Consider the following 24,500-nt stretch of genomic DNA (forward strand, 5'->3'; position numbering starts at 1 on the left):
ACTTTTAAATAACGCTGAGTGACATTTAGCAGTAACTGGTCAAAATGAAATTGGATTATTGCAACCTACTTGAAACATATTTCCATCAGAAACTCCAAAACATCAATGCACATTCAACTGTATTATTCTGAGCCGGCATGAAACTGTATCCGGTTTCACTTAATAAGATTTATTGTAGACAAATGAAATATTATTCACCATGATTTGATGTGAACAGATCAAAATAGTGCAATATCTACAGTAAGGGATACAATTAAATATGAACATAAATATAGTTCTGAATTTTACATTTTTATTACTCTATTATAGATTTTTTTTCCCCAATAGTTTTCCAATAGTTTCTGGTATATGTAGAGTATGGCACTGAGTTGAAAATAATTAGGAGTTTCAGAATCATTTAATTTGGTATTTATGTGGCTCAAGAGAGCTCAATAAAATAACTGTCTTTTTATAGAGCACACATGTTGATTTCTACTTCTGCATTTATTTTAGATATGCTTTATTATCAATGATGAAATAGCTTTTACATATACAGGATTTTAGTTTGTGCTAGTTACATCACATAGCTTAATGTTTCAAATGCATGTCCTGGAAAATAAAGTGATTTAGATATAATGTACTTATATATTAAAGAAAAAAATGGCTATCCATAGTTCATCAAGGCTTCTATACAACAGAACAGAAACAAACAAGGAACTGTTTGCAAAATTATGTGCTAAATAAACCACACTTCTGTAAATAAAATCTAGTATAAAACGGTACTAAAGGACTGCCTCTAAAATTTAGTAGCCTAATCCATTCAATTCAAGAATTATTTACTGACTACTTACTTTGTAAAAAGTGCTGCATTATTATAAGAAATCTCCTTTGCACAGTATATTGAAAGTTCATACAATAAGTATCAGTATACTAATAGATGTCACATAATGCTCAAATATAATGGATATAAAACACTATAATGAATATCTAATAGCCAGTAATAATAATATCAATTGTGTATATGCATCAGGTTCTTACCACTCTAGATTTTTAACTTTCATTGAGAATAATTAGAATGAAAACAATTTGAAAATTATGTTTAAGTCACACAACACAGAGATCAAGAGTAAAAGAAATCTGAAAATAAAACAATTTGCCAGTTGGACGAAAACTGGTAAGGGACTATAAAATGAGAACATAGATGTGGTGATACTGAAATTCTCAAAGTGATGGTTATTGGGTTGTTCTTAACAAGAGTTACTTTAGAAGCATATAGAGGTAGATGTTTTGAGGAGCAAATGGGATCTTAGGAAGTGGAGCTGGCAGTTATAAAAATAAAGCAAACCTAATCAGGATAATAATCATAAGCCTTATAGTGTATGAATTGAAAATCAGTAGACAGCTTACATTATTACAGTATTTTGCATCAATTTCATCAAATATTTTCTAAATAATAATTGGCTATTTTAAGGCAATGTCCTTTGCAAATATATATTTTTTTAATTTTACAGTTTTAGGTGATGATTAACATAATTCATACTCTCATAATTCTGCAAAAGCTGAATAAGATCTCATGAGTTATTGAGAACATTAACATTAGTTTTCATTATTTTTATCTAATTCTCTAATTTTATTCATTTTAACCAAATTTCTTCAGTCCTTTGTTCAGGACAGAAATTAACCTGTTTGAGATTTAGGCATTACACTAAGGTCCAAAATTACCCAGAGTTCCTGGAATTTTTTTTGTTTTTTTTTAAAGACTTTATTTTTCAGAGCAGTTTTAGATTCACAGTAAAATTGAGGGGGAGGTATAGAGATTTCCCATACACCTCTGCTCCTACATGTGCATTGTCTCCCCACCCATTATCAACACTGCCACAAGAGTGGTACGTTTTTTATAACTGATGAATCCTTCACTGATGCATCATTATCACCCAAAGTCCACAGTTTGCATTACAGTTCACTCTTTGTGTTGTCCATTCTATGAGTTTGGACAAATGTATAGTGACATGTGTCCATCATCATGACATGATACAGAGTATTTTCACTGCACTAAAAATCCTCTGTGCTCTTCTTGTCATCCCTTCCCCATTCCCAATCACTGATCTCTTACTGTCCCCATTACCTTTTTCAGAATGTCATGTATTTAGAATTATGCAATATGTAGCCTGTAAGACTGGCTTCTTTCACTTACTAGTATGCATTTAAGTTTCCTCCATGTCTTTACAAGACTTGATACCTCATTTCTTTTTAGTGTGAATTCCATTGCTGGGATGAACATTCCATTGCTGGGATGCTGAGTTTATTTATACACTCACCTACTGAAGGGCATCTTGGTTGCAAGTTCTGGATTTTTTACTTGTTTTCTGCTATGAATGAGTGGCATAGCTTGTGTAACTAATAAAAAAAAAAAAAGAAGTTTTAAAATGGTTTTGAATGCCCAATGACATTGTATAGAACTTTAAATTTGCTGGCTAGGAGATGAAATAACAAGGGGTAAATATTTTTCTATCTCCCAGGTCTCAGGCCGTTTTTCAGTAAAACATTTTAACTACTTTGCCTTCTTTCCTTTTTTTTTTTTTTTTCTTTTGGTAAATACTCAAAACATGATTAGAAGATCAGATCATATGATTAAAGATAAAAAGACTATTCTGTGTTATGATCAAACTTAGAAAAAGAACAATATACATATTTTACAAAAAAAATTAATAAATAATGCAGCCATGTACATATATATTTCCAGTCTTAAGTTCCACATTCACTAATTTTAAAATATTTAATATTTCTTGATAATTATATCTAATTTTTCCTTTAATATAAATAAAAATCAAGCATGCACGTGTGCTCATGCACACACACACACATTACAGATCCTGTCTGTATATTTGGAAGAAGATATTCTAAATGCTTAACATTTCTCTACGTTTCATATACTTTCTACTCTTCTTGACAAGATATAATTTTACTTCTCAATAAATGCCCAAACATGACTCAATAAAGTGATATTTTATGTATTTTAGAACTAGTATATTAGGTAGAATTTATTTTATTTGCACAGAATCAATCCAATTATTTAATATACATGAAAAATTTTTTTTTCTCAGTGTAAAATGCTCATGGTGAACAGAAAATGATGTGCTAGAGAAATCTTCTAGTACTCCATTTTAATATGAATTACTTCAGGGGTATCAGTTTCCCAATATGATTAAAGAAACAACAAATATCTAATTTTAAAATGTTTAAAAATAAAAAAGAAAATTAAAAAAGGGCTTCCCCGGTGGCGCAGTGGTTGAGAGTCCGCCTGCCAGTGCCCCGGTCTGGGAAGATCCCACATGCCGCGGAGCGGCTGGGCCCGTGTGCCATGGCCGCTGAGCCATGGCCGCTGAGCCTGTGCGTCTGGAGCCTGTGCGTCTGGAGCCTGTGCTCCGCAACGGGAGAGGCCGCAACAGTGAGAGGCCCGCGTACCGCAAAAAAAAAAAAAAAGTTTTAATTTAGCATAATCAGAAAACTGCACAAATGTAATGATTATTAATGCCAGTTAAACAGTAGTAATATAAGTAATATAGAATTTTATTTATTTAGTGAGTTTTGAAACTACTTCTAATTTAGGGAGTATAACTTCAATTTACTAAAGAAAAAAATACTAAATTGTTGCACTGCATTACTTTTCTGAGAGAGAATACAAAAATTAAGAAACATAACTTTAAAACAGAAACTATTTAAAAAACAGGTTATATTAGTAAGATTAGTGACTGTTTCAAAAGAAATGTATCTACTACCTTTGTTACAGTTAAGGAGCAAAATCTGTAACGATTTGTGATTTGATGCTATGTCAAATACTTCTATTTGAAACATATATGCAAATCCCTTAAAGACACAAAGTTTCTCAGGCATACCATGACTCCTAAATTAATTTTGAGGAAGGTTTGAATGACAACTACAAAGCTTTCTTTTTCCACTTCTATAGCTATTTCATAAAAACTAAGAATGAGAAAGACAAATTCAATTGCTCTTTTGGAAATAAATGTCAGCAAACCAAATGGCATGTGAATAATATTATTCCATGTTTTGAAAATATATTTACAGTTTACATTTGTTTGAACATACACATTAGTATAGAATTAATATAGTATAGCATTCATAGGTTTCATAAAAATATGAGTAATTATCTTAGCCTTATAATGTAGTAAAATTAACATGTTTGATTTCTGCTGTGTCTTAGAGAGGCCTGAGGAGGTTGCAGGCATAGATTCATTTACTTATCACGACATTCTTAAGAGTAAATATTGTTATCTATGCTCAAAAATATGATGAAAATGAGGTATATAAAAGGAATATATTGGGACTTCCCTGGTGGTCCACTGGTTAAGACTCTGTGTTTCAACTGCAGGGAGTGCAGGTTAAGTTGTCCTTTTAGCAGTTTGAAACCTAGTTTATCACTCACTAAAACCTGAACTCTGCAAAACTGACTTTATTAATTTCTCCCCTACAGTACTTGTTTCTGTTTCATTTTCCACTACAGGTGAGACAGATTTTAGTACGATAATTCTTGATAATATATTTCATCCTGCTACTGAGCAGTCATGTTTACCTGCAGTTATATTCAAAGACTTTAATTCTATTGAATACATATTTTCCCCCCATTCTATATTCCTGGTCGTATACTTGGTAACGGAAATATAAACTGGCATAGTTCCTTTCTCCTAAGATTTGGCTGTCTGGTAGGTAAGACAGACATTCAAAATACAATTTCAATATGATATAGTAAGATCAGTAAGAAAAGAAACTTGACTGAAATTAGATTACTAAAGGGAGAAACTAAGATTTTTTTTCCTACCTAAACTGAACTAAACTACTGAGGTTTGGAGTCATTATTTCACCATAATTCATCATAACCTGATAGAATAAATGTAGTATTTTTAAAAGTTTCATGCTCTACCAACTGAATTAGCCTGGTGGAGATTAAATATTTTTTAAAAAATGTAACTGAGATATCAGCAAACATTTCTATAAATGGCCAGATGATAAACATTTTAGGCTTTGTGGGCCAAATATGTTTCCTGTCACACGTTCTTCTTCTTTTTATTATTTTTATTAATAGACTTTACTTTTTTAGAATTGTTTTAGATTTACAGAAAAATTGAGCAGATAGTACAGAGTTCCAATGTAATCTTTGCATAACTGTCCCAATTATTAACAATTTACATTAATATGGTACATTTGTTATAATTAATGAACCAATATTGACACACTATTATTAATGAAAGTCCATAATTTATTCACATTTTCTTAGTCTTTTCCTATCATCCTTTTTATGTCCCATGATCCCATCCAGAATATGACATCATTTTTACTTGTCACGTCTTATTAATCTCCTCTTGGCTGTGACAGTTTCTCAGACTTTCCTGTTTTTCATGATTTTGAAAGTTTTGAGGTATTAGGAAATATGCCTCTCTAGTGGAGTTTGTCTAATATCTTTCCCATTATTAGACTAGGGATATGGGTTTGGGGATGGAAGATCACAGAGGTAAAGTGCCATTTTCTCACATCATATCAAGGGTCCACACTATCAACATGATTTATGGTTGTTGTTGACCTTGATCACCAAGATGAGGTTGTGTTTGTAAGGTTTCTCCACTGTGAAGTTGCTTTTTTTCCCCCATTTCCATATTGTACTCTTTAGAGGGAAGTCAGTATACACAGCTCACACTTCGAAGTAGGGAGTTATGCTCCCTCTCTTTTATGTTTTAATAATACTTAAAGAGGTAAAACTCATTTTTAGTTCATAGCACGTGCAATGGATTGGGATTGGCCTGCAAACAATAGTTTGCTGACTCTTGATCTAGTTTGCTAATTATTTTTTTCTATTTATTGTAAGTGACATGGATAGGTGTAATAATGGTATGTAGTAAAATGTATTTCTATAAGTATTTTTATTATTACTTTAATTACATTTAGCTTTAGAATGTATTTTAACTAATATTTTTTTTAATTTTTAGTTTAATACATGCTTAATATGCTATAGGTATATGGTATAAAGTTGAAATTATAAATTTATATATTTTCCAGATTGTTCAGCAAATACCCCAACAATATGTATTGGATGATCATTTTTATGGTAGAGACAGGGTTTGAAATCCACTCTTGGTCCACAAAAAATTTTTTTTATCCCATCTTTGATTTGGCCCACATTACCTGCACTTTGTAATGACTGGATCAATAGTAAGACGGGCATATTGCTTGTGAATAATATGTAAAATCTGAAAATCAGCATTATTTTATTAAAGAGAGTAAATTATCTCTCATAAATTGTGTATGATAAAGAAATATTTTTGCTAATATTTAGGCAAGTACCTCAAGTGGAAAATAAATATAAGATTCCAAAAAACAATCCTCATAAGCCCTAAATATTCTTTATTTTTAAAAATGCATTTTTAGCTATCAGTTTTTCAGGGGGTTTTATCTCTCTTTCTATATCTCTATCTCTATCTTTCCATCTGTCTAGCTGTATCAGTACCTGCAAATAAAATATTGGACAGAGTATGATTTTGCATGTCTCCAATTTATAGCCTCAGTAGAAACAGAAAGCTTTTTTAAAGATAAGGTTTATTTATTCAGGTACTGTTTGAGGTTGTGAAAGAAAATTCAAAGCACTATGGCAATTTTAAAACTTTCATGATAAAACAAAAAGATAAGAATATTAACTAAGATGTAAGTTTTGAGACAAAAATACATAAAATGAACCATGATGAGAAAAAATACATATTTTGAATTTATATCTTTGTTCCATTTTTAATATTTCTATTAGTTTTTGTAAGTGTAAATAATACTAATGATGCTATTTAAAAATTTTCTCATTTAGAAATATTGACTCCAGATGTTTAATGTTATCACATGTGAAACAGAACCAAAATCTCCTGGTGTACCTAATTAGTTACATTGCAAAACACCCCTAAGTTGATGCTATCAACCCAGAAGAACTTGGTGGAAAAGAGATTTTATAATGATTGTCTGAAATTATCTTCAAACTTAAAAACTCAAGCTCTCTGACCGTTTTCAAGTCACATATAACCTTAAAGTGAAAGCAAAGCCAATCATCCATTTATGGACCCAATTAATAATAGTAGGTTTAAAGAAACACACTATTCTTCCTTTAATCTTCTTATATAGAGCTAGAAGAATCAGAACTGGTGAAGATTAGTCAAACTAACTCCCATCAAATTTATGAACTATAAAATTTGATGGTGATACAAAGAGCCACAGACTGGGTACCAGCTATTTTTATAGTTTTATATAATAGGTAATATTTCAAGCCACCCCAAATAACTCCCACTGCTTAGAGTTCCCTAAGCACAGATCATTGACATTAGCATGAAGATTCCCTTATCAATTCTGTTAATCTGTAAAAAGATATTACAGGGATAGCTATAATTACATGAAGCAAAATAGATTTTAAATTTAAAGCTGTCTCTGAAGACAAAGAAAGTAATTATATAATGATAAATGGGTCAATTCAACAGAAAGATATAACAATTATAAATATATATGCTCCCAACATCAGAGCACCTAAATATATAAAGCAAATACTGATAGAACTGAAGGCAGTTCTATTGACAGCAGTATAATAATAATAGGGGATTTCAATACCCCACTTAAAATAACACATAGATCACCCAGACATAACATCAACAAAGAAACAACTGACTTGAAAAGATGCTCAGCTTCACTAGTCATCAGGAAATGCAAATCAAAACCACAGTGAGATATCACTTCACATCTGTTAGAATGGCTAATATCAAAAAGACAAATAATAAGCGTTGGCAAGGATGTGGAGAAACAGAAACCCTAATACACTGTTGGTGAGAATCTAAATTGATATAACTATTATAGAAACTATGGAGTTTCTCAAAAAATTAAAAATAGAACTGCATTGTGATCCAGCAATCCCACTTCTGGGTAAATACCCATTGTAAGTGTTCTCATACACATACACACACACACACACACACACACACACACACACACACACACAGAGGTAACTATGTGAAATGAAGGATATGTTAATTACTTTGAATATGGTGATTATTTCACAATGTATTGTACACCTTAAATATGTACAAGTTTTATTTGTCAGTTATACCTCAATAAAGCTAGGGGGGAAGTAAGAAAGTTAAAATATAGATCAAGGCTAAGGAAAGATGGTTCTTTAAAAAGACTAGTAAGATACATGAAATTCAGGAAATACAGAACACTGCAAAAAACAAATAATACTTACACTGAGTGCTAAGGGCCAGAACCAATTCCAATTATTTTACCTCTGTCAACTCAAATTAATGCTCATTCCAACTCTATGTTGTTATCGTTACTGCTTCTATCTAATGTTCAGGCACATGATGGAAATGCAATGTCCCTACCATGTTTGTTGTTAGGTGTGGCCATGTTACTTGCTTTTTTCAATTAAATGTGAACAGAAACAGCATTTGTTAATTTTGGCAAAGGCTTTGACAGCCATTACATAATTCACCATATTTCGTTCTTACTACTCAGGGATTGTGCAAGTATGCATCAGAAAAATTATATAAAATTTGAATATTAGAAAATAAGGTTAAACCGTGGGTAGCATGTCCTTTCAATGACATATGAAGGTGGAGGCCACTCAAGGGCTGTATATTAATTTTTTAAGATGTTTTGTATTTTTAAAAACAGCTTCAAGGTTGTACAAAATTGTGTCACTGAGACTTAAAATGACCTTTGAGGCCCCACTTACCCACTGGAGAGAAACACGTTGAAAAAACTATGTGATCCTCAAGGAAAGCTTATTTTCCAGTACCACCCACTTCAGATATGACCCAAAAGAATTTGCCTTGCCAAGATTCTGAATGTGCACAAAATACTCTTTTTTTCTTAAGATTAACATACTTTGAATATTGCAGGGAAAAAAATCAAAATGTGTAGAAAATGGTCAGAAGTCCTGGGGAGAAGAACCGTTTTTATAATTGTGTGTGTGTATGTGTTAGAAGAGCAGTGATAGTGGTTTTGACCTTGTTTAGTAGTTGGATTATCATGCTGTGTGTGTGTTTGTGTGTGTGTTTAAAACATGGAGAGAAACACTAGCTCTCTGCTCTGACTTTTCAACTGCCATTGCATTTAGCTAATCACTGCTTGCTCACATACCAATGATAATTCATACCACTACTGCAGGTATTTCAATAATAAGTGGACAGAAGACACAAAATGGTGAAGAGTTGAGAAAAACAGGTGATGACTGACCAGAATGGGTTTAATATCAATTTGGATTTTCAAATAAGTGGGAAAATACGTAGTTTTAAATTCGACATCTCATTTAAAATTATTTGTTTTCATTAATAGGCTTGGGGAAATCATGTATGTTATGTTATTAAGGAAAAATAAATAAAAAAAATAAGATATTAAAATTTAAAGCCAGTGTTCCTTTCTTACTTATTTGATTACATATATAATTGTTTTGCTATGTGAATTTTTTTTCCGTTCCTGAGACAATATCACACTATTTTAAATAGTTTAAGTGGTACTGCATTTCATTGATTGTGGTGTAGGTATTCACTTCTCACTTTCCTTTACAGAAATGTTTTAACTGTTTGCACTGATTTATTCTTCCAAGTGAACTTTAGAAGCAGTCACATTTTAAACATTTCTTTAGTATTTGGTTTGAAATATTAAATTTATAATTTTTATAAAACTCTAACATAAATAATCACAATATTACCATGGTGATAAAACTATGAAGGAAAATTACAAGGTGTGAGAATGATACAAGAGCTTATTTGAAATTTAATCTGGAGGATGATATTTAAACTGATGCTTAAAGGATGACTAACTTGCATAAATATTGATTTTTGTATTTTCACTTTGTAAGTGGGCATTTTAGTGAATCTTATTTCTAGATGTAATAGCTTTTCAATTGATTTCTCTAAGGTTTAAAAGTAGACTATTATGTCAACTACTGATAATGGAAATATTTACCTCTTTCAGTATGAATTAGTGAAACTTACAGGAAATAATTAAATCATATCAGTAATAGTGGGCATCAACCTTTTACTTTTGCCCGTAACTAGACTAAGTCAGGTCGTCTCTTATTTGTGTGTTGTATCTTCCATTACTACTATTAATCCAAAGAGTATATTCTGACTCCACATCATGTATAAGTTCATTAATTTAAGGTAGCATCTTGTCCAAGAAATGTCTGAATAAGAATTTGGATTCAAGATTCTATAAATGCAGGTAATAACTGTGTATTTATTATGTGAAGAAAAGCCATTACTTTTCTTGCTTTCATATTCCTACTGGTTAAGTTAAACATGTTATTCAAAATGTATTACATACCGCTGAAACAAGCTTTTTTTTCCTACTGTATACTCTGAAAATTTCTTACAACTAAATGGATGTAATATGATCATGATAAATTTGCACCCTGTCGTCTATTCATAGGAGACTCATCTTTAAATATTCGCAAGAGCTGTATTTTGTATTATCTTTTTAATTTTACAAACATAATTTTTACCTGATTTGGGCTTATTATTTAAAATTCATAATTCAGAGTATTAATATTTTGTTTTAGAAAATATACAGGTCTATTAAAGACCATGGCAAGTACAGAACATGTGTGTTATTGTGAATAATGTGACTGAGTATTACCTGTGATCTACTGTACACATTAATCATTTATAAATCTAGTTTCATAGTTTTGGAACTGGGCTTCATAGCACCACATGATTTGTAGCAAATTGTATACACAATATTCTTTAAATATATATATATATTTGTGTGTGTGTGTGTGTGTGTGTGTGTGTGTGTGTGTGTATGTGGTACGCGGGCCTCTCACTGCTGTGGCCTCTCCCGTTGCGGAGCACAGGCTCCGGATGCGCAGGCTCAGCGGCCATGGCTCACGAGCCCAGCCGCTCCGCGGCATGTGGGATCTTCCTGGACCGGGGCACGAACCCATGTCCCCTGCATCGGCAGGCAGACTCTCAACCACTGCGCCACCAGGGAAGCCCTTCTTTAAATATTTTTAATCACATTCAACTAGTCAACATTCCTTTTGTTACCAATCTCTCCAGTAATTATTTATCCACACTGACTTCATTTTAGACACCTGGGAAATGTACATACTTATTGTTTTTGAATTATTTCATGGACGGTAGAATTCAATAAACATAATTCTCCAATTACTTTTCTAATTCAAATCATTGCACAACATTAGGAATCATAATTAGATGTTTCTGCTTTTGATATTAAAGCAAACAGAATTATTTATACTAATGTGAGATAAGAATGACTTACTCTGAATCTGTGATCCAGTCCATTTTGATTTTCTATATTAGTAGTGAAACTGCAAGCCAATAAATATGTCAAGGGAAAACTGTGATGAACTTAAATTTAAATTGATTAAGAAAATACTGCTCTCTTTACAAAAAAAAAAATCTATGGTCATTAACAGTGCTAAATCTCTTATTATGCACATTAAATAACATTTTATAATAGTATAGCCCTTGAATCACTGATGAAAGGAATGGTTTATTAATTTCTCTGACTTCTTCAGGTAGCATACTTCTGAAGTAATAAAGAATTTTTTTCATTGGCTACATTTTTTCAACTTAAAACACTATTCATCTTGTTTACAAAGTTTATATCATAGTCACATATGCTATTTCAATCTTTCCATGAGTTAATTTTAAAATATTAATGAAAAAGATATATTTTAAATCTATTTTGCACTTATTCATAAATATTATGTTTTGACTCTTAGAGACAATTCTTGACCAGTGGAGGATGAGAGCCAAATTTATTCAGTGGACACTTCTGGAAGGCATTCACATAGCTCCTGAGAGGTTCCTTTGCAAGCTTGAGTCCTGGGAACTAAGAGCAGTATCCATTCCAATACCTGACTCTTGGATTGCCTGACTCTACTGGTTTGTTTCCTTCTGCCCAGTCTCCCATTTCTGATACATGTGATTGCTTCTCTAAATAAATTATCTGAACCCAAGCCTTGTTTTGGATGGAACCCTAATTAAGGCAAACAGAAAAAACAAAACAAAACACAAAATCCTAATGAGTTTTGTTGTAGTTAAAAATATACAGTGGGGGGCTTCCCTGGTGGCGCAGTGGTTGCGAGTCCGCCTGCCGATGCAGGGGACACGGGTTTGTGCCCCGGTCCAGGAAGATCCCACATGCCCCGGAGCGGCTGGGCCCGTAAGCCATGGCCACTGAGCCTGCGCGTCCGGAGCCTGTGCTCCACAACAGGAGAGGCCACAACAGTGAGAGGCCCGCGTACCGCAAAAAAAAAAAAAAAAAAAATATATATATATATATACAATATATATATAAACATATATATACTATATATATATTTAAATATATATATATATATATATATATATACACACACACACAATGGGGTACTATGTTAAAAATATATGCTTTGCCTTTTCTTCTTAGAAACTACCATAATAGTAATCAGGGTTAGAGTAGGGTTGGGATTGGTAGCATCTAGCAATGCAGAAGATGTCTGTATATGCTTCTTATATATGTATGTATGGAAAAAGAATAGAAGATTATTTGCATTAATAGGTGAAAGAAATAAGAAAACAAGGCAAAGAAGGAAGAAGGAATAAAAGAAGGACGAAGGGAGGAGGGGAGGAGGAAAGAAGGGAGGGAGGAGGGGAAAAAAATGAGGGAGTGTGTGTGTGTCTCTGTGTCTGTGTGTGTATGTGTAAAGAGAGACAGATACAGAGACAGAAAGAGCCAGAAAAGGACAAACAGAATTCAATTTCAGATTATTAGGACCTACTGAAATGTTATAGTCAATAAGCGTGTCAATATATTGCCAAAAAAAGAGTGAAACTGAAGAAGCTGTACCTCATGAATAGCTACATAATAGTTTCATTCTTCAGAAAGCAGTTTATCAGTATACTACAATAATCATAAACAGTAGTAATACTCCTCAATTATTTTAAGGAGATAATATGAATCATGTGGAAGGTTTCTTGCATAGCAGTTTTTAGCAGAGGTTTTATATATATATATACATATATATAGCTGAACAATTTATGCTATCTCTGAAAAAGTATATTATTTATGTAAATTATTATATCTCTGGTTTGTGTAATATTAAATATCTATCAGAATTATCAGTATAAATATTTTTTGATAAATGATAAATTATTTGATAATATGAAAAATATAAAACAAAAATACAAACAGACTGCAGGGAAAATACAGAATAGTTTCACTTGTGTTAGGGTAACATTTCTTTTTAGGTGACTTTTTCAATATTTCTTAAATTTTTAGAGTAGTATTTTATATTAATTTATATTACACTATTTCCAATAAAATATAAATATTACACAGAATTGATAGTTTTTAAGGCTAACAGATACCAACTATCATTTATCAGATCTGTACCTCATCCTGACATTTAGTTCACATTTTTAAATTAATTCATAATTCCAATTAGTTCACAATTCCTGCTAAATTTTGTATGATTTTCTCAGATTTCAATACTAGTACCCATGTGGTGATTATCCATGTACGTTTTATAAGAAAGCACTGATTTCAGAACATAAGAGAACATGAGCATGGATCACTGATCTTTTCAATATGTTTCTTTTCAGTCAATCAAGCGTGTATTATTACTGATAATCTAGGTTATGCTGTGAAAAAACTCTCCCTAAACTCTCAGTGGATTAATTGCTCATTTCTATTCCAAATTGCATGTCCCATGTAGGAACTGTGGGCCATAAGTGAAGGGTCCTTTATTCCATGAAGTCACCCAGATACTCAGATGGATTCATTATGATAGCAGCATCTCAATATGTGACCTCAGAATACACTGTGTCACAGGGGGACAATAAGCTTTATAGTAGCATACAACCACTTTGTCTCATACTTCATTAGTCAGACTTTTCATATGACAATTCTGCACTCAAATGCGAAAGGACTGGTTAATGTAGGGTGTCAAATAGATTATCTGCCGAACATTAATTTTTATTCATGTTTTTGTTGCCAAATACCACTTTGTTTCTGTTTTTGTACATTTTATTTTTCTTTTACCACATCAATCATCCCCAAAGGAAACAATCTAAAAACCCATTGTCACTGTATCCAGCTCAAATTCCAGAATGTCTATGTGCTGTGTAGTAATTTCAACAACAGGTCTAGTTGTGGTGGCTCTTAATCTGAAAAAGCTGTGAACTAAAGGACACACAAACTCCCAATAGTCAATGGTGAAACAAGGTCTGGTTACCTGCACTAAATACTCCTCAGAAAGGAAGAAGTAAAAGACCCTGAACAGTCATAGAGGACTGTAGCATTTGTGAAATCCTGCTGAATAGACATTGTGAGCAGGCCCTACAATAAATAGTGTTGGTGAATATGAATTGATTAGTCCCTGATTCTGCTCTATAGGATTTGTACCAGGGTGAATTTTCTTCAATGATCCTAGCCCTGCACTCAGGGAGATGCTTCTTTTTCCTTTTTATTTTTGTCTTCTCATGAGGGAATGTACCTTTGCTAGACTGGTTCAACTTTTTAAACTCATGGCCAATTAAAGAATTTGGGGGAAGGGGCAAAAGTCTCAAATAGTAACAGCAATTTCATTTTGACTACTGTTATTCCAGGTTTGTACTTGCTTTAGCAATATTACTCTCTCAAAACAGAGTAAAATTTTTATCTATTTGATGTTAGCCCATTGTATATGTTAGCAAATATTCATACCTACAGTCCTTATTAAGACATAATTTTCATATCTGATATGTATCATAATTCATATCTGAATATATATATATATTCAGAGGATATATATATATATATTCTCAAGATGAAATCTTGGGCTTCTGGGGAAAAGTTATGGGCCAATTTCCTCTAAATCAGTTAATTTGATTTTGAGGTTTAACTGTCCTCCATATCCTTAATCTGATCTTTGTCCCTGAGGCACTTGAATCCTTTGAGAAGTTTTGAAATAAATGGGAAGACTACACTCTTATTTTTATCTTTGTCAAAATGCTGAGTTTTGATAGGGTGCTGCCTCTCAAAACCTTTATCAATTATCTCTTACTGTTTGAGCCTCATAGCATCAAGGTCCAAAGTTCCAGAAAGTTTTTACTTCCTTTCATTTCTGCTTTTCAGCAAACTCTTTCCTTATCTCTTTCTGGTAATACCTGATAAAATTCAGTCAATAACAACCCAAAACACTAATATATTTTTTTTGACCTCTTCCCCTAGAGCTACAAAATAATTGGACATGCAATCAGACTCAGAAGATTTTTCAGACATGGTGTTACCAAATATTCTCCCACTGCTTTAAAGTGACATCTATTCAGTCTCTGCTAATTGTTTCCTCCACTCCCAACTGATAATCTTGTCACACATTTTAGATTTGTTGAGATGGCACTCTACTCTCAAAATCAATGTCCGCATTAGTCAGGCAGTGCCAGATCATGCTGCAGTATCAGAAACACCAAATATTAGTGGTTTAATAAACACACACTTTGCTTAGTCTCCATGTCCAACTCAGGTAGGTGGTTGAGCTGTGATCTACACAGTTACTCAGAGTCCAAGGCTGTATGAGACCCCACCAAGTTACAATACCACCATGTCACTTCTGAAAGCTTCAGCTATGAGAGCCGTGAAGAAAGAGAACCAGAATATCACACACTGACTTTTCCTTGTTTTATTGGTCACTACTTGTTAGATAGTGTCAAAGACAACCTTACCATTCCCTCAGACAAAACTTCGCTTCTACAAGCCTCTAGGCCCTGGACCTCCCAAAAAGAGAGCACTTATTTCAGAAAACTTATAATTGTAAATTCTTTCTTTGCCTTTTTGAGATATAAATCTTTCTGAAAGGCTCTTATAACCTAGGACTGTCTTTCTCAAGGAGCTGGGAGCCATTCCTTTGAAATGTAATCCTCAAAGACAATATTGACCCTATCTCTCAGTCTACCTGGGAGCTAGGAAAGGAGGGGGGGGGCAGAGCAAAAGACTAATTTAGGAAACAGACATGCTCCAAGTTATAAAACTGCCTCTTATGACAGTAAGAGAATGTTTACTTTCCTTTGGGTCAAGCCAATTAGCAAACACAGATGACCTAAGATCCCTCTGCCCCAGCTCTTAAAATCTCTCCAGCCCTTTTTTTTCAGTGGAGTTGAGCTCAGACTGAGTTTAGGATTCTCTCCCTATTGCAAGAACCTTGAATAAAGTCTTGCCTGTTTAACTTTGTCTGGGGAAATATCTGCCTTGACAATGGAAACAAGAAATTGTAAGAAGGATGGAAAAAACTAGAAGAACAAAAGAAATACTCAACTGTATGGTAAACAGCAATATCTTTTCTGAGATGTACCACAGGCAACAAGTCTATACTCTCAGTATTTTATGCCTACATAACCCTTTCTTGACCTGAAATTCAAAAAATTAATAGCAAAAATTATATCTCTTGGAAGGTAAATTTATGCAGACTTCATTTATGGGTGCTAAACTTAGTAAAAGGACAGCAATCTTAAAAAGTAAACAAACAAACCTACTCATATTGCAACCATCAAGCCATTTAAATGAGCCTTTGGAATTAAATGTCCTTTTTCCAAATTCTGTGCTTCCTCATTTCACCACCAACATTATCACATCAGTTTCCTCTGCACATATCTTCAGTTACTTTGACATCTTTGCAGAAAGTTTTTTAAACCTCTGGTTACTTAGACTCCATGAGGGGCTCAACTCTATTTGTCTAATATGCATTCCATTTCAGACAGTCACAAGCATATGAACACCCTAGGCCCGGAGACAAGTTAAAATCCTTAAACAGTAAAGATGACCAATTGACTCATATAAATTAAATTCTAAAGCTAGATTAGCATCAAAGTATATCTGATTCAGCAACTCATTGATGCTCTCTATTTTATAGCCTCATCATCTTAGGCTTGTTCTCCTTCACAAGGTAGCTGAAATCACCCTATATCCTCACTCAACCAATGCCATAGAGAGGCAAAAGGGTGACTTCTGTATTATTATTTCAAAAATACAATATGATGCAATACAATACAAAACAAAACAAAAAACACTTTCTTCCTAGAAACTTTCTACTATCTTATATTCACACAATTGATTCAATCATTGCTTTTTTTTGTAGCCATTACTCTCAAGAAAATATCATGTTAAACTAGACCTTTACCACTGCTCTGCTTAGAAATCTTCCCCTATAATACTAATTTTCACTATTTTTTAGTATTAGTACTAAAAATTAGTATTTCACTAATCTTCTAAAGAAGGAGAATGTTTGTCTACCTGATTATCAATTATTATTTATTAAATTTGCAATAATGAATTCAAAATACAGTCTTTCTAACGCACATTTTATACTCATCTACTCATTCATTCAATGCATGCCAAACTCTGTCTCCTCTGAATTATCCTAACTCTGTTTCAGCTACCTTTATTAAATTGTATTTAACCATAATTTAAACTGTATACTTGTTCCAACAAAAATAGAAAATACTTAGTTTATTTCTTTAAATGAACTTATTGCAAAGTAATTTCTCAAAAAAAGTAAAAAATCAGGACATAGTTTTCAAATTCTATAAATCCTACCAATTGTTTAAATAACACTTATCTCTTAGTTTTGTAATGCTGTTTTGTGAAATGAATCTTTATCTTCATAAACTGACCATCACCAACCCAATGCAGTCTTTATAAATTTCAATCCCTTCTTCATGAAAAAATTACTCTACATGTTTCTTTTTGTGTGTGAGAACCTGCTAACAGTAAAATCTACCATTTTTGTTTGCATATGGTATCTTTATTTTATTAATATTCTTGAAAATTAGCAGAAAAGAATTGATAATAATAGGTCAACTTAATTTTTTTCTCAGAAATTTGAAGATAATCTTCCACTAATTTCTTGTTTGCACAGATGCTGTTGAGATCTGCTGTGACCTAACATTCTTTCCACTCCAGGTAATCGCTTCTCTTTCCTCTGTTTTTTTTGTTGAGAATTCTACTTTGTTTCTGATGTTATCAAATGTGGTATCACTATGTATGGACTTAGTAATATTTGTCTTCTTGAACACGGTAGAAAAATCCTTAGTCATTACCTCTTCAAAATTACTTATTCCTAGTGTGCCTGTATTTCCTGGCTTTCATATGTGCCCAATATCAGTTTTAATCTAGCATTTCTCTTAGTTTTTTTTTTTGACAAAGTATATTATTCATAATAATTAAAAAATAAAGCATGTTAATATGTTAGACCTCCAATTTGTTTTTCCAGATTCTATCAATGTCTAATATGGTATTTTGTGATACATAAGCAGTGAATACATTTCTCACATACATAAGCAATGAATACATTTCTCACATAGTTAAGAAGTCAAATCTGAAAGAATAGTACCACAAGCTAGTCTCTCTTTTTTACACATTTTTATGATGTAAAGAAACTAGAATCTCCCTTTCAAAAAGTGTATTTTGGTTGTTCTTGGATAAAAGTAAATTCACTTGGACAGAGAAGACATAGAACTCATCCCTTTACCGAATTTGTTTTTTGTAATTGAAATATCGTTTACATACAATATTATGTTAGTTTCAGGTGTACTGCATAATGATTTGACATTTGTATACATTATGAAATGATTAACACAATAAATCCAGTAACCATCTGTCCCCATACAACGTTATTAGTATATTACTGACCATATTCCCTATGTTGAATTTTACATCCTTGTGACTTATTTTGTATCTGGAAGTTGGTACCTCTTAATCCTCTTCAGCTATTTCATCCACTCTCTCACTCCCTCCTTTCTGGAAACCATCTGTTTTCTCTCTGTATTTCTCTGTTTCCATTTTGTTTTGTTTTGTTTGTTTGTTTTGATTTTTAGATTCCTCATATAAGTGAGATCCTGTGACATTTTACTTAGCATAATGCCCTCTTAATTCATCCATGTTGTCACAAATGGAAAGATTTTTTTTAATGGCTGAATAATAATCTATTTTGTGTATATATGTGTGTGTGTGTGTATGTGTATATATATATATATATATATATATATATATATATATATATGCCGCATCGTCTTTATCCATTCCTCTATGGATGGACACTTAGAATGCTTCCATAACTTGGCTACTGTAAATAATGCTGCAATAAACATTGGATTGCATATATCTTTTCAAACTAGAGTTTTTGTTTTCTTTGGGTATATACCCAGAAGCGTAATTGCAGGATCATACGGCAGTTCTACTTTTAGTCTTTTGAGGAAACGCCATACTGTTTTTCATGGTGGCCACAACAATTTTCAGTCCCACCAATAGTGCACAAGGGTTCTCTTGCTGTCCACATCCTTGTCAACACTTGTTATTTGTTGTTTTTTGATGACTGCCATTCTGACGGTGTAAGGCAGTAACTCATTGTTGTTTTGATTTGCATTTCCTTAATGATTAGTGACATTGAGCATATTTTCACAAGTCAGTTGGCCATCTGTTTTCTTTGTAAAAATGTCTACCCTGGGCTTCCCTGATGGCGCAGTGGTTGAGAGTCCGCCTGCCGATGTAGGGGACATGGGTTCGTGCCCCGGTCCGGGAAGATCCCACATGCCGCGGAGCAGCTGGGCCTGTGAGCCATGGCCACTGAACCTGCTTATCCGGAGCTTGTGCTCCGCAACAGGAGAGGCCACAACAGTGAGAGGCCCGCATACCGCAAAAAAAAAAAAAATGACTACCCAGGTCCTCTGCTCATTTTTAACCCAGCTTGTTGTTTTTGATATTGAGTTGTATCAGTTCTCTGTATACTTTATTAAACCCTTATTGGGTATATCATTTGTGAAAATGTCTTCTCCTATTCAGTAGCAGGCCTTTCCATTTTGTTGATAGTTTCCTTCATTGTGCAAAAGCTTTTTAATTTGATGTAGGTCCATTTGTTTATTTTTGCTTTTGTTTCCCTTGCTTGAGGAGAGATCCAAAAACATATTGCCAGGACCAATGTCAAAATATGTATAGTCTATGTTTTCTTATAAGACTTTTATGATTTTAGGTCTTACGTTTAAGTCTTTCATCCATTTTGAATTTATTTTTGTGTATGGTATGAGAAAGTTGTACAGTTTAATTCTTTTCCATGTAGCTGTCCAGTTTTCCCAACAGCATTTATTGAAGAGGCTATCTTTCCCCATTGTATATTCTTGCTTCCTTTGTCATAAATTGCCCATATAAGTATGGGTTCATTTCTGGACTGTCTATTCTATTCTACTGGTCTCTGGTCTGTTTTTTGTGTCAGTCCCATACTATTTTGATTACTGTAGTTTTGTATTATAGTCTGAAATCAGGGAGTGTGTGACCTCCAGCTTTGTTCTTCTTTCTCAAGGTTTAATTTGCTATTCAGGGTCTTTACAGTTTTTGTTTTTTTTTTTTTCTTTTTATATGGTGTCTTTGCCTGGTTTTGATATGAGAGTGATGCTGGCCTCACAGAGTGAGTTCAGAAGGATCCCTGTCTCTTCAATTGTTTGGAATAGTTTAAGAAGGATAGATGTTAACTCTTCTTTAAATGTTAGGTAGAAATCACCTGTGAAACTTTCTGGTCCTGGACTTTTGTTGTTGCTGTTGCTGTTGTTTTTTAATTACAATCCAATTTCATTACTGGTAATTGGTCTATTCATATTTTCTATTTCTTCCTGATTTAGTGGTAGGAGATGGTACATTTCTAGGACTTTATCTATTTCATCCAGGCTATTTCATTAGCATATAATTATTCTTAGTGATCTCATGATCCTTTGTATTTCTGTGGTGTCATTTGCAAATTTTCTTCTTTCATTTCTGATTTATTTGGGCTCTCTCTTTTTTCTTGATGAATCTGGCTAAAGGTCTACCAATTTTGTTTATCTTTTTAAAGAACCTGTTCTTAGTTTCCCTGATTATTTTTCTATTGCTTTTTAGTCTGTACTTCATTTATTTCTGCTTTGATCTTTATTATTTCATTTCTTCTTTTAACTTTGCGTTTTGTTTGTTCTTCTGTTTCCTTTAGGTACAAGGTTAAATTGTTTATTTGAGATTTTTCTTGTTTCCTAAGGTAGGCTTGTATACTGTAAACATCCCTCTTAGAACTGCTTTTGCTGCATCCCATAGATTTTGGATAACTGTGTTTCCAATTTCATTTTTCTCCAGATTTAAAAAAAAATTTTTCTTTGATTACTTCAATGACCTATTGGTTATTTGGTGGCATATCATTTAGCTTCCTGTGTTTGTATTTTTTCCAGTTTTTTTCTTGTAGTTAATTTCATCTCATACCACTGTAGTTAAAATTAAGATGCTTGATATGATTTTAATCTTCTTACATTTATTGAGACTTATTTTGTATCCTGGCATGTGCTGTATCCTGGAGAATATTCTATATGCACTTAAAAAAAAAAGTGTATTCTGCTGCTTTTAGATGGAACATTCTATGGAAAACTATTAAGTCCATCTGGTAGAATATGCCCTTAAGGCCAGTCTTTCCTTATTGATTTTCTGTCTGGATGCTCTGTCCATTGATGTAAGTCAGGTGTTAAAGTCCCCTACTATTATTATGTTAGTATCAACTTCTTCCTCAAGTGTATGATATAAATTAAACACTTTTTATTCAGCAAATGTGTTTTCCATTGATTCATAACACTCTTCTTTTGCAATAAACACTTTCAGCAGAAATGACCTCAAATAAATGAAACACATTTTAATGAAAAGACAAATACTGCATAGTCATTTCATTAAAAAGTTGATTCTGAATTGCTGACTTCTAAAAAAAATATCTGTTAACTGTTACCATTTATCAATGGGACTGCAATGATAACTATGGAAGACAAATGTGATGAGGCATCTTCAAAATCTTCTTCAAATTTTGATGTTATTTCAGGAAGATAATGCCCCTAACATATAATAACACAGAGAGCTTTAGAATATGCATTTCAATATCACTCTGTGAAACATGAGTTCATTTATATCAGAAGACTGTCCTCGAAACAAGATTCTGCAATGTAGTCCTTATCCATGGTGTGGGAGAGTTTCTGAGTTTACTTTTAAATCACTGTTTATTTGCTTTTCTATACTGTTTATTCTATTCTTAGGCACCTAGTATACATTTAGGTTATGTCTTTGACATTTGGGTTGCCTTTCAAACACTGTTTAATCAGGCAGTCCCTATGAATATTCCTTCTCATCATGCTGTTGTCGTCTAGTAAGGATGCTGTGATGTTTCTGATAAAATACTAACTGCTAAATATTAAAGCTTAGTTCTCAGTAGGACTTGTTTTCAGTACTTTTTATGATTATTGCATTTATTCCTGCAAGAAAATTGTTACTGAATTATACATCCATTAGAATTATTGCTAAGTTTCATGAGATGTGGTATATTGTTGCTTCTTCTCAAATTGGGTCCTTCTTTCTAGTACAGAGCTTAGAACATGATAACACTTGATAAATATTTATTAAATAAATGGATGGATGAATAAATAAATATAATGCTTGAAGGCCAAATGCTTTAATTGGTCTATCAATATTACTGTAGAAATAAAATCCAAATTATTTTTGAGCCATTCATTTTCTTATTGATACAGTCTAACCTACAGCAATTCAAGCATTCCTGTATGATATATGCATTTTTAAATTTCTAAATCTGTTTTATAACTATTTGTATGATTCTTTATTGTATGTCTGTTTAAGCATAAAGCAAAATAGTTTACAAGGTTAATCTTCACTGTTTTTATGTGATTAAATTTCTGTTTATATTTCATGAATATTGTTGGGAAAATAAATGCATTCATCCATTTATTCATTAATTCAGATATTTAAAAATATTCATTACAGGGTGTATATGTTATCCTTTGAAAAACACATAAAAGTACTCACTCAAAATAAGCTTATATTTTATTTGTGAGACAAAGTAGAATAAAACATTTTCCAGTAGTGATCAGTGCTCTCCAGAACCTAAAATGTGGTTTTCTAGTAGAAGATGAAGAAATCATAATTTAGAGTAGCCATTAAAACAAACAAACAAAGAACAAACAAAAAAGTTTTGAATTAGGGGGCATTTGAGCTAGGATAAAATAATGAGAAGAAAAACATCCAATCATCAGTGAGAACAGCAAGTGCAAATTTCTAAAACAGGGAAAATAAATATTTGGAATATTTGAAGAATAAAATAATGCTCACTGTGGTTTCTATTTAAAGACTGGATTATAAGAGGATCATACGGAGTTGTAAGAAAGGTTAGGATGCTACCACAATTGCCCTATCAAAAGGAAATGGTGGCTGGTTATGGATGGTTGCTGAATTAATTGTGATATCTAATGAGATTTGGTATATATTGCAATAACATGACAAACAGGGTTAGCTGAGAAACTGAATGGGGAAAAAATGAAGTTTAGGAAACAAAGATGACTCCAAGATTTTTAATATGAACAATATGGAGATGAGATATGGCTCCATGGGATAGACTTCTTTTCCTTTCTTTCCTTTATCTCCTTTTCTTATTTGTTTTCTTTTTTCCTCTCAATATGTGGGAGCTAGTAAATGGTGAGTCTATGTTTACTGGAGAACAAAATTGTAAGTTTCTGGAATGCTACATTAAGGATATAGAAAATTTGGGGATTCAGCTTCTTTGTGTAAATTGGCCTTTGATAAATACAGGGTTTTTTCCTCAAAAAATCTGGAATGGATTTAGGTAAGTTGGTAAATTTGGTCTAGAAGATGAAATACCTTTTACATATTTGTAAATATTTCCTCAGAAAAGTATTACTTGAAAAATATGGAAAATATCTACTGAGAGACTATTTTTACATTGCCACAAATTCAGCTCTATTCTTATTTTTTTACTTGTCATATGTTAGCATCCAGATTTTTAATTTCTTGACTTGTCATCATTTAGTTTCTCTTATCAGATGATTTAGATCAGGTAATAAATTCTCAGGCACAGGGAGTAGCATTCCCATAATTGTTATCCTAATCTACAACATCTTGGCTTGAGATATGCTGAATAATTGTCATTTAAAAGTTCAGAAATATATAGAACATGAACTAAATTATTTATAGATATAGATAGATATCTGGGACATACTTCTAGTAATTAAATTATATTCAACAATACAAAATTCTTCATCTAAAAGCTTTTCCTATTTCAATTTATTTCTTTAGAGAGCTCTTCAAGTTTTATTTCTCCAAACAATATATATTGCCCAAATCAGATGAAACTGCCCCAAATAAAGATTTGGTATGTTTTACTTTCTTTATTTTGGGATTCATTATTTAAATAGTATATATTTTAAATTTTACATGTAGGAAGCATAATGTTAGAATATGTAATAACTGACTAATTTTCACTCTCAAAAAACATGGACTAGAAAGTTTTTGTCTCTATGGATTGTTAAAGATATAATGATATGAAACTAAAAGAAAAATTACCAGAGAACATTTATGTGAAAATTGCTAAGGAAAAATTCTTTTTTTTTTAAGTTAACTTTATTTTAATGTCAATATTTTAAACA

Source organism: Lagenorhynchus albirostris, chromosome 18 (assembly GCF_949774975.1).
Source record: "Lagenorhynchus albirostris chromosome 18, mLagAlb1.1, whole genome shotgun sequence".
In the NCBI taxonomy this organism is placed as follows: Eukaryota; Metazoa; Chordata; class Mammalia; order Artiodactyla; family Delphinidae; genus Lagenorhynchus; species Lagenorhynchus albirostris.